The sequence below is a fragment of the Moschus berezovskii genome, chromosome 4 (assembly GCF_049115385.1).
Source record: "Moschus berezovskii isolate FMDL1 chromosome 4, NW_MosBer_1.0, whole genome shotgun sequence".
In the NCBI taxonomy this organism is placed as follows: domain Eukaryota; kingdom Metazoa; phylum Chordata; class Mammalia; order Artiodactyla; family Moschidae; genus Moschus; species Moschus berezovskii.
Window position 1 is genome coordinate 97094642 of NC_142463.1, and position 12643 is coordinate 97107284.

A 12643-nucleotide genomic window follows, 5' to 3' on the forward strand; every position below is an offset into this window, starting at 1 on the left:
CCTTTAACAAGGAGTACTTGAAACATACTTAACAAGTACATTTCACTTTTATCAATAAAATCATAGTAAGTTAATAGATAGGATTTTTTTGTCAGACTTATTGAAGTGTTACTCACATAGTAAAATTCACCCACTTTAGTGTATACTTATATGAATTTTGACAGTGCATACAATCTAGTAAGCACAAGTAAGATACAGAGGAATTTATCATCCCATAAAATTCCCTTTTATCATTACCACCAACCTCTGGTAACAATTGATAGGTTTTCCATTCCTACAGGGGGGAATACTGACTTCTTTCTGTAGTACAGTGCATTTGAGATTTATTCATGTATTTAGTAGCTTTTTTTTTTTTTTTTACTGCTATATATAGTATTGCATTGTATGACTCTAAGGTAGTTTATCCATTCACCAGTGGATTTGTTTTTAGTTTTGGAGGTTATGAATAAAGCTGCTATAAATATTTGCATTAGGTTTCTGGGGGATCATAAATTTTTATGTCTCTTGGGTAAATATCTAGAAGTAGGATTGCTGGATCAAATGGTTAATAAACTTTGGAAGAACTCACCAGACTCTTTTTCCAACAATTGTTTTCTATCATGACTAGTACTTGCTATTGAGAGTTCTTTATTATTTTTAGCTATAGGTATGTAGTAATATCTCATTGTGGTCTTATTTTCCTTCTCTCTAATGACAAATCATGCTGAGCACCTTTTCATTTGCTTGTCATTCATATATCTTTTTTAATTGTTCAGTCTTTGGCCATTGAATTTTGTTTGTTTTATTATTTTTGAATGTTGAGAGTTATTTTTTGTATATTCTGTATATTCTGGCATTAGGACTTTATAACCTGTGTGTTTTCAAGTATTTTCTCTGTGGCTTTTCTGTGACTTAACAGTATCTTTTGAAGAACTGAAATTGTCACATCTTGAATTAGTCCAGTTTATCAGTTTTATCTTTTATAGTTCATGTATTTGATATTTTGTTTAAGAAATGTTTGCCTAATCCAAGGTCACAAAAGTTTTCTCTAATTTTCTTCTAAATGTATTATAGTTTTACTTTATTATACTTTTAAATCTATAGTCCATTTTGAGTTAAATTTTACGTGCTGTGAGGTAGAGATTGAGATTCATCTCTTTCAATATAGATATCCGTTGCTAGAATTTGAAAATCCAACCATTGTTGAAAAGACTAGTCTTTCTCTATTTAATTGATTTTGCACCTTTTTCGAAATTAACTGACCATATATGAAATCTGTTGACCAGGTGTGGGTGTACTTCTAGACTCTGTTCTGTTGCTCTGTATGTCTGTCCTTTTGCTATTACCATTCTGTGTTCGTAATTATGAATTTATGGAATTGAAATCATTGTCTTTATGGTCTCATAATTAGGTTGTATGAATCCTACAACTTTGTTCCTTTTCGGAATTATTTTGACTATTCTAGTTTTATTTTCTATATAAACTTTAGAATCAGTTTTCTGATTGCCACAAAATAATCTTACTGGAATTTTGATTGGGATTATATTGAGTCTATTGGTAAGTTTAAGGAAAATTGATATCTTCCAATGCATGAACATAACATATCTCTACATTTATTTAGTTCTTTAATTTTGTTCGTTGGTGTTCCTAGATTTTACAGATCTTTTATATATTTTAATGGGTTTATATTTCATGTTTCTTGATGCTGTTAAAAGTGATACTGCATTTTAAAATTTTAATTGCTGATTGTACAATGTCAGTATGTATAAATACAATTGATTTAAAATAGCTTTTAATAAAAGCTTAAGTTTGCTCAAGACTTTTTTTTCTTCTCTGGATAACTTTTCTGATGCTATCATTTTTTTAAAAAGTGGTAAAATGTACATAATATAATAGAATAGCATTCACATTGTTGTGCATTGTGCAGTTGATTTTTACATTGACCTTGTGGCCTGAGATTATCCTGTATTAACTAATTAATTCTAGTCACTTTTAAGTGGATTTTTAATAGGTTCTTTGGGGCTTCCCTGGTGGCTCAGCAGTAAAAAATCTGATTGCCAATGCAGGAGACATGTGTTTACTCCCTGGGTAAGTGGCAACCCACTCCAGTATTCTTGCCTGGGAAATCCCGTGGACAGAGGAGCCTGGTGGGCTACATGCAGTCCATGGGGTTGCAAAGAGTTGGACACAACTTAGTGATCTTTTTCTTCCTTCCTTTCAATAGATTCTTTGGGAATTTCTTTTTAAAGAGTCATGTCATCAGGGAACAGAGGTATTTTATTTCTCTATGTAGAGAACTGTTTTATTTGTATAGTTCTTTTATTTTTTCTTTTTCTTGCCTGGAACCTACACTAAATACAAAGTTAAATGGGAGTGATGAGAGTATTCCTTGTCTGGTTCCTGATATGAGGGGAAGAGCATTTAGTTTTTCACCATTAAGCATAACAGGATTTTTGGTAGGTGCCCTTCATCATCTTGAAGAAATTCCCTGTCATTCCTTTTTGCTGAGATTTTAGAACTCATGAATAGGTATTGAATGTTGTCAAGTGTTTTGGCGTTTAATTAGATGATTATATGATGTTTCTTCTTTATTTGCTGATAATGTGAATTATACTAGTTGATTTTTTAAATCACCTTGCATTTTGTGGAAGAAATTCCACTTGGTCATGCTGTATTATCCTTTTTAAATATTGCTGGAATTGATTTGATAATACATTGTTGAGAATTTTTTGCATGTGTGTTCATATGAGATATTGATCTATAGTTTAAATATCTTTTTGTGTATGTATGTGTATGGTATAAGAGTAATGCTGACGATATAAAATGAGTTTGGAAGTGTTTCTTTCTACTGGAGAAGTTTGTGTATTGTTGTTTAGTCTCTCAGTTGTGTCTGACTCTTTGTGATCCCATGGACTATAGCCCACCGGGCTCCTTTGTTCAGGGGAGTTCCCAGGCGAGAATACTAGAGGGGGTTTCCATTTCCTGCTCCAGTGTTTGGTAGAACTTCCCAGTGAGACCAGGTGAGGTTGGAGTTTTTTGTTTTTTCCCATTAAGTTTTACAATGTATGTATTCAGTTTCTTCTGTAGATATAGTACAATTCAGGTTTTTTCTTCTTAGATGGCTTTTGTAAGTTTGTGTGGCTTTTGTTGCTTATTTCAGGGAATGTGTTTCTGCTAAATTGTGGACATAATGTTGTTTGTAATACTTTGTTATTATCCTTTTCATATCTGTAGGGTCTTTAGTAATGTTCCCTGTTTCATTTTCTCTTTGGTTGTCAATCTGGCTACAAAGTGTATTGATATTATTTCAGGCTTCCCTGGTAGCTCAGGTGGTAAAGAATCTGCCTGCAGTGCAGGAGACCAGGGTTCAATCTCTGGGTCGGGAAGATCCCCTGGAGAAGGGAATGGCAACCCACTCCAGTATTCTTGCCTGGAGAATTCCATGGACAGAGGAGCCTGGTGGGCTACAGTCTATGGGGTTTTCGTCTTCTCTTTGGCTGTCAGTCTGGCTACAAGTGTATTAATATTATTATTTCAGAGAATTAGTTTTTGTTTCATTGATTTTTCTCTACTTTTGTGTGTTCAGTTTTATTAATTTTGCTTTTATCTTTACTTCTGCTTTCTTTGGGGTTAAGTTGCATCTTTTTCCCTATCCCCGCGCCCCCCCCCCCGCCCAGTTTCTTATGGTTGAAGCTTGCTAGATCATTAATATGACACCTTTTCTTATTTTGTTTTTATCTTTTTACTGAAGTAGTGTTCACTTACAATATTCTGTTAGTTTCAGATGTACACGTAGTAATACAATATTTTTATAGCATATATGTCATCAAAGTTATTTTAAGATATTGACTATATTCCCTGTGCTGTACATTACATCCTTGTAACTTAATATTTTCCTAGTAGTCTATAAGCATTAATAATCAAAGATTTGCTTCTCAGCCTTGCTTTAGTTGCATCCTATGAATTTTGATATGTTTTTGTTTTCCTTTTATTCACAATATTTTCTCATTTCTCTTCCTGTTTACTGCTGAGTTATTTAGAAGTATATTGTTAAATTTCCAGGTATTTGATAATTTTCCACATATCTTTATTATTGATTTCTTGTTTGTTTAATGGGCAATGAATAGAGAAAAAATCTGTTGAGTTTGTTAAAGCTTGTTTCATGAGCCAGAATATGGTCTATCAAAAAAATGTGTGCTTGCAAAGATGTTTATTCTGCCGTGATTAGGTTAAAACTTCAGTTAGGTCAAACTGGATAATCATGTTGCTCAGAACTTCTGTAAATTTACTAATTTTCTGTTTACTCGTTCTGTCAAATAGTAAGTTGAGGAGTCTTGAAGTTTCTGACTAAAATTATGGATTTGTTTCTCATTTCAGTCCTATCAGTTTTTACTTTATGTATTTTGGAGATCTGTTCTTGAGTGTGTACATAGTTAGGATTGTTATGTCTCCTTGGTGAGTCTGGTTTTTTATTGTTTTAAAGTTTTTCTCTTTATCCCTGTTCGTATCCTCTCTTATCTTTAGTTTGTCTGATTCTGTTATAGTTACTCTTTCTTTCAGGTGATTTCGCGTGGTATATCTTCTAACCTATGTGATCTACTTTTGAGCGTGTTGGAGGCATTTTTCATCACTATTTTATCTTTATTTTTAAAATTATTATTTCTAATATTTCATTTGACCTTTACAGTTTTCATTTCTCTGCTAAAATTCCTCATTGTCTTTATGCATGTTTTCCACCTTATCTTCTAGATCTTTTAACATAGTAATTATAGTCATTTAAAATTCTTTATGATTATTTCAGTCTCATTGAGTCTGGATTGTCAGTTGCTTTGTCTCTAGAAAGTGGATTAACCTTTCTTACTTTCTTTAGTGTTTAATAATATTTTGTTTAATGCAAAATATCATGTATGGATGGATCGGTAAAGACTGAGTTTAATAATATTTGTGCGGGAATAGCATGTCTGTGTTGTTAGTGTTAGGAGCCGAGTAAGTTTAGTCTGAGTTGAAACAGGTTTGGGACTTTTATTGCTAAGATTACCTGCAGTGTACCACTGGCTTCAGATTCCTCTCACACTACCTTGTAATTACAGTGAGCCTGTTTGTAGGCAAGTTTTTCTTTATGCCCTTGCTCTCTACCCTCTACTTCAGGTGTTTCCTGCATGCCTGTGCTTCAGAGAGGGTCTGCCTCTACAGCCTATCCCTCCCTCTCCCAGCCATGAACCGCTGATAATTGCTACTCCATTCTTCCTAGTCTTTACCAGGTTAAGCATTATATGATATCATTGAGATAGAGCATTTTTTTCTTATTTCATGCTTGTCTGTGTAGAGGAAATACTAAATTTTTTGTTTGTAGTTGACTAATTTTTATACGAAAAGGCATATGATTCAAAATTAATTATGAACAACTTATGTAAAAGAAACCTCGACCTCTGTTTCATTAGGCTCTTTGTCTGAAGGTTGAAACAAAATGTTGAAATTTTGGTTGCTGTTGTCACAGGAAAACACTAAAATGCTGAAAAAGTATGCAGTGTTACCAGTATTTCCATTTTTGCAGTTTTAGTACCTCAGACTTCAGGAAGAAACATTGTGAAGTAGAGGGAAGCACAGGTACTTTGGAGCTATAGGTTTGAGTCTCTACTCTACCTCCCTTTCATAATGGTTGTTTGTGAACTGTTTACCTCCTGTAATTTAAGTTTTGTTATCTATAAAAGAATGAAAGAGTTCACCTGAGAGTTGTTGTGGGGATTAAGTTATTCAAAAGTGCCTAACAGTATTATCTGTTACTACTTTATTTTTCCTCCTCCTTGGATTTTTTCCTGTACGGTAAATATACTGTTTGGGAAATCCTTTTACTTAATTGAAAATAGATTGTTGTTGTTTAGTCACTAAGTCTTGTCCAGTTTAGTGAGAAAATTCTTTTACTTAATTGAAAATAGATTGTTAGTGTTTAGTCACTACATCGTGTCCGATTCTCTGTAACCCCATGGGCTGCAGTCTGTCTGACTTCTCTGTCCATGGAATTCCCATGCAAGAATACAAGAGTGGATTGCCATTTCCTTCTCCAGGGAATATTGCTGACCCAGGGAGGAATCAAACCTGTGTTTCCTGCATTGCAGTCAGATTCTTTACTGCTGAGCTACCAGAGAAGCTCCCTGAAGACAGGTGAAAGTGAAGTTGCTCAGTTGTGTCTGATTCTTTGCGACCCCATGGACTGTAGCCTACCAGACTCCTCCGTCCATGGGATTTTCCAGGCAAGAGTACTATAGTGGGTTGCCATTTCCTTCTCCAGAGGATCTTCCCGAACCAGGGATCGAACCTGGGTCTCCCACATTGTAGGCAGACGCTTTGCCATCTGAGCCACCAGGGAAGTCTGATATCTGAAAACAGATATCATAAGTTAATTTCTTTGGGTAGAGTTTTCTGTCCATAAAAGTAAGAACATGTTTTACTTTTCTTTCTCATAAAATCAGATTTTTACTGACCATTTTACTTTTCTGCTTCATCATTTTACATTGAAAGCTCTGATCCATGTCTATTCCAGGAAACAATAAATCCTTGAGATCTGTTAATAATAAATAAAACATTGAATATAAGATTATTCTAATGCTGGATAGATAATAAATCCCTATATCTCACATAAGACAGAAAATTAACTATAACTTATAACATGCCAAGGTACCTTTATTATATTTAGGAAGAGTGTAACTAGAATAAAGAACATTTTGCATACACTCTATTAATATGTTCTTGTATGGTGAACCAAATGGGGGTTATTTGCTGTCCTAACAAAGTGTTCCTCTGTCCTATGATTTATTGATATTATAAATGTGAAGCTTTATCGTTTTATTTTCTCAGAACATGACTATTTATATTAAATATTCACAGGTTTAAAAATCTTGATGATTTATTATGTCTACTTGATGCTAACCTCAAATATATGACATTTCTTTAACAGTATTGTCTCTTCTCATTTTTTAATGGTTATCAAAGTGGCATCCTTTCCTGAGTAAGATAATAATGTAATTTATGTGGTTAACAACATCTGAAATCTGTCAGATAAAATGGAGAAATGGTTATGTAGAGTTTAATACATGTTTCACAGAATATAAAAACAAAATAAACAGCATCAACAGCCAAATTTTTCTTTACTAAAACACAAATGTGTACTTTGTTCTCTGCAGGTAAGGTCATTTCTGAAAAAGTTCAGGGATATTTTCTAAGACAAATAGAGGTCCCTTTTATTTTGCCCTAAAGTTCTAAATAAAAAAAGAGAAACATTAGAGTGTTAATTTTTCTTGGTTTAAATGTTAGCCATCATTGTCCTTACTACACTAATTTTCATTTTATTTTTACTTCAGAAGTTACTGCAATTTCCATTCAAAATTTGATCTCTGCATTTTCTCTAGATGTATTGGTAGTTGGACAAAACATTCCACCAAACTTTGGTATCCCATTTTAAATATACTCTCCAACATTTCAGCTTATATGTGTGAGTTCATCTACACATTTGTATACATTCTTATATGTTCAAAGTCACAGTAGTAATACTAATTCACAATTGATTGTGGTTATGATTACCGGTTTGATCAGAAGATAGAGTTTACCATATGTCATCCCAGTGGATGCAGAAAAAGCAGTTGGTGAAATTCAGCATACATTCATGATAGAAACTCTCAAGAAAATGAGTATAGAGGGAACATACCTCAACATAATAAAAGCCGTTTATGACAAATCTGTAGGCAACATAGTACTCAATGAAAAAACTGAAAATCTTCCTACTAAATTCTGAAACAAGACAAGGATGCCCACTCTTAACCACTTCTGTTCAACATTGTATTGCAAGTCCTAGCCATAGCAGTCAGACAAGAAAAAGAAATAAAAGGTGTCTAAATTGGAAGGGAAGGGATAGTAAAATTGTCATTATATGCAGATGACATGATACTCTATATAGAGAATGATAAATATCCACACAAAGACTATTAGAACTAATAAATGAACTCAGCAAGGTATCAGGATACATGATTAATACAAAGAAATCTGTTGCATTTCTTCACACTAACAGTGAAATGGAGAAGGAAATGGCAGCCCACTCCAGTGTTCTTGCCTGGAGAATCCCAGGGACAGCGGAGCCTGGTCGGCTGCCGTCCATGGGGTCGCACAGAGTCGGACACGACTGAAGCGACTTAGCAGCAGCAGCAGCAGCAACAGTGAAATATCAGAAAGTTTAAAATCCTGTTTAAAATCATGTTAGAAGACAGAGTTTAGAGGTACTAGAAATTTAGGCATAAAATCCAGGACAGAAGAGAGCCACAGAGAAGCCACAAATTCTGCATGCATTAAACTGTGTGTTTAGACCACATTGTTTTATTTCCCTATGTGATTTTAGAGCTAAACCTCAATTTTTTGCCTGAAAAGGACTCTTAACCTTCCACATTCTCTGCCTGGTAAAGCACTTAAAAAAGCTTACGAGCTTAAACTTAGAAATTTGTTTATGTTAAACAGCTCTTTAGAAGTTAATTTATACACAATAAAATGCATCCAGTTTAAAAGTATAGTATATAGTTAGATTTAAATTTTGACAAATGTCTGATATACTTTTGAAGGGAATACAAATGATACAAACTTTTTGGAAAATAATTAAGCTTCCATCAAATGTTTAAAATTCTGTGACCCAATTATCCACTTTAGGAATCTTATTATCTTAAAGTAACAACATGGATACATAAGGTGTTCTCAGAAGCATTCTTTCACTGAATTAATGTTTCTTACAAATTGTTCCAGTAAAAATAACTGGGAGATTTTACATAATGGATGATGAATACATAAAAGTTTTTTCTATAAATAAATGTTTTGGAAATCTTCATTTAAATGTTGTTGAAACTCTTAAACACTTTCATCATCTTATTAGTCAATAGTTGTAGTTACAGAGAACAATCTATTTTATCTAATGATTTATTAGAAGGTACTGACCAGCTAACAGAATCTTTGGGAGGGTCATGAAATCAGATACATTTGTTATATAGCTTGAAAACATGCAGCTAGGAGAAATGCTCAAACATCAGTTCAGTTCAGTTCAGTTGCTCAGTCGTGTCCAACTCTTTGTGACCCCATGGACTGCAGCATGCCAGGCCTCCCTGTCCATCACCAACTTTCGTAGTTTACTCAAGCTCATATCCATTGAGTCTGTGATGCCATCCAACCATCTCATCCTCTGTCATCCCCTTCTCCTCCCGCCTTCAATCTTTCCCAGATCAGGGTCTTTTCAAACGAGTCAGTTCTTCACATCAGGTGGCCAAAGTATTGGAGTTTCAGCTTCAGCATGAGTCCTTCCAATGAATATTTAGGACTGATTTCCTTTAGGATGGATTGGTTGGATCTCCTTGCAGTCCAAGGGACTCTCCAGAGTCTTCTCCAACACCACAGTTCAAAAGCATAAACTCTTTGGGGCTCAGCTTTCTTTATAGTCCGACTCTCACATCCATATATCACTACTGGAAAAACCATAGCTTTGACTAGATGGATGTTTGTTGGCAAAATAATGTCTCTGCCTTAAATGTGCTGTCTAGAACTGGACATGGAACAGCAGACTGGTTCCAAATAGGAAAAGGAGTATGTCAAGGTTGTATATTGTCACCCTGCTTATTTAACTTATATGCAGAGTACATCATGAGGAACGCTGGGCTAGAAGAAGCACAAGCTGGAATTAAGATTGCCAGGAGAAATGTCAATAACCTCAGATACGCAGATGACACCACCCTTATGGCAGAAAGTGAAGAGGAACCAAAAAGCCTCTTGATGAAAGTCAAAGAGGAGAGTGAAAAAGTTGGCTTTAAGCTCAACATTCAGAAAACAAAGATCATGGCATCTGGTCCCATCACTTCATGGGAAATAGATGGGGAAACAGTGGAAACAGTGACAGACTTTATTTTTTTGGGCTCCAAAATCACTGCAGATGCTGATTGCAGCCATGAAATTAAAAGACGCTTACTCCTTGGAAGGAAGGTTATGACCAACCTGGATAGTGTATTAAAAAGCAGAGACATTACTTTGCCAACAAATGTCCTTCTAGTCAAGGCTATGGTTTTTCCCGTGGTCATGTATGGATGTGAAAGTTGGACTGTGAAGAAAGCTGATCGGCGAAGAATTGATGCTTTTGAACTGTGGTGTTGGAGAAGACTCTTGAGAGTCCCTTGGACTGCAAGGAGATCCAGCCAGTCCATTCTAAATTAGATCAGTCCTGGGTACTCACTGGAAGGACTGATGCTAAAGCTGAAATTCCAATACTTTAGCCACCTCATGTGAAGTGTTAACTCACTGGAAAAGACTCTGATGCTGGGAGGGATTGGGAGCAGGAGGAGAAGGGGACGACTGAGGATGAGATGGCTGGATGGCATCACCGACTCGATGGACATGAGTTTCATTGAACTCCGGGTGTTGGTGATGGGCAGGGAGGCCTGGCGTGCTGTGATTCATGGGTTGCAAAGAGTCGGACACGACTGAGCGACTGAACTGAACTGAACTGAGGTTGGTCATAACTTTTCTTCCAAGGAGCAAGCGTCTTTTAATTTCACGACTAGTCACCATCTGCAGTGACTTTGGAGTCCCCAAAAATAATCTGTTGCTGTTTCCACTGTTTCCCCATCTATTTCCCATGAAATGATGGGACCAGATGTCATGATCTTAGTTTTCTGAATGTTGGGGATTAAGCCAACTTTTTCACTCTCCTCTTTGACTTTCGTCAAGAGGCTTTTTCGTTCTTCTTCGCTTTCTGCCGTAAGTGTGGTGTCATCTGCATATCTGAGATTGATATTTCTCCTGGCAATCTTGATTCCAGCTTGTGCCTCATCCATCCCAACATTTCTCATGATGTACTCTGCATATAAGTTAAATAAGCAGGGTGACAGTATACAGCCTGAGGTACTCCTTTCCCTGTTTGGAACCAGTCTGTTGTTCCATGTCCAGTTCTACCTGTTGCTTCCTGACCTCCATACAGATTTCTCAGGAGGCAGGTCAGGTGGTCTAGTATTCCCATCTCTTTAAGAATTTTCCAGTTTGTGGTGATCCACACAGTCAAAGGCTTTGGCATAGTCAATAAAACAGAAGTAGATGTTTTTTGGAACTCTCTTGCTTTTTTGATAATGCAGTGGATGTTGGCGGTTTGATATCTGGTTTCTCTGCCTTTTCTAAAACCTGCTTGAACATCTGGAATTTCACAGTTCATATACTGTTAAAGCCTGGCTTGGAGAATATTGAGCATTACTTTACTAGCATGTGAGATGAGTGCAAAATGCAAAAAAGCAAAATGGCTGTCTGAGGAGGCCTTACAAATAGCTGTGAATAGAAGAGAAGCGAAAAGCAAAGGAGAAAAGGAAAGATATAAGCATCTGAATTCAGAGTTCCAAAGAATAGCTAGGAGAGATAAGAAAGCCTTCCTCAGCAATCAATGCAAAGAAATAGAGGAAAACAACAGAATAGGGAAAACAAGAGATCTCCTCAAGAAAATTAGAGATATCAAGGGAACATTTCATGCAAAGATGGGCTCGATAAAGGACAGAAATGGTACAGACCTAACAGAAGCAGAAGATATTAAGAAGAGGTGGCAAGAATACACAGAAGAACTATACAAAAAAGATCCTCACGACCAAGATAATCATGGCGTGATCACTCACCTAGAGCCAGACATCTTGGAATGTGAAGTCAAGTGGGCCTTAGAGAGCATCACTACGAACAAAGCTAGTGGAGGTGATGGAATTCCAACAGCTATTTCAAATCCTGAAAGAATATGCTGTGAAAGTGCTGCACTCAATATGACAGCAAATCTGGAAAACTCAGCAGTGGCCACAGGACTGGAAAAGGTCAGTCTTCATTCCAATCCCAAAGAAAGGGAATGCCAAAGAATGCTCAAACTACCGCACAATTGCACTCATCTCACACGCTAGTAAAGTCATGCTCAAAATTCTCCAAGCCAGGCTTCAGCAATACATGAACCGTAAACTTCCAGATGTTCAAGCAGGTTTTAGAAAAGGCAGAGGCACCAGAGATCAAATTGCCAACATCCGCTGGATCATGGAGAAATCAAGAGAGTTCCAGAAAAACATCTATTTCTGCTTCATTGACTATGCCAAAGCCTTTGACTGGGTGGATCACAATAAACTGAAAGAAACAATAAACATTCTGAAAGAGATGGGATACCAGACCACCTGACCTGCCTCTCGAGAAAGCTGTATGCAGGTCAGGAAGCAACAGTTAGAACTGGCTGTGGAACAACAGACTGGTTCCAAATAGGAAAAGTGGTACATCAAGGTTGTATATTGTCACCCTGCTTATTTAACTTATATGCAGAGTACATCATGAGGAACGCTGGGCTGGAAGAAGCACAAGCTGGAATCAGGGTTGCCGGGAGAAATATCAATAACCTCAGATATGCAGATGACACCACCCTTATGGCAGAAAGTGAAGAGGAACTCAAAGGCCTCTTGATGAGGGTGAAAGAGGAGAGTGAAAAGGTTGGCTTGAAGCTCAACATTCAGAAAACGAAGATCATGGCATCTGGACCCATCACGTCATGGGAAATAGATGGGGAAAGAGTGGAAACAGTGTCAGACTTTATTTTTGGGGCTCGAAAATCACTGCAGATGCTGATTGCAGCCATGAAATTAAAAGA

General features: G+C 36.3%; 1 protein-coding gene across 3 annotated transcripts in view; it reads left to right on the plus strand.

Annotated features, from left to right (window-relative positions):
• MAN1A2 (mannosidase alpha class 1A member 2) overlaps positions 1-12643 on the plus strand; it is a 184411-nt gene that overhangs the window by 72127 nt on the left and 99641 nt on the right. The gene's annotated exons all lie outside the window — the stretch shown is intronic.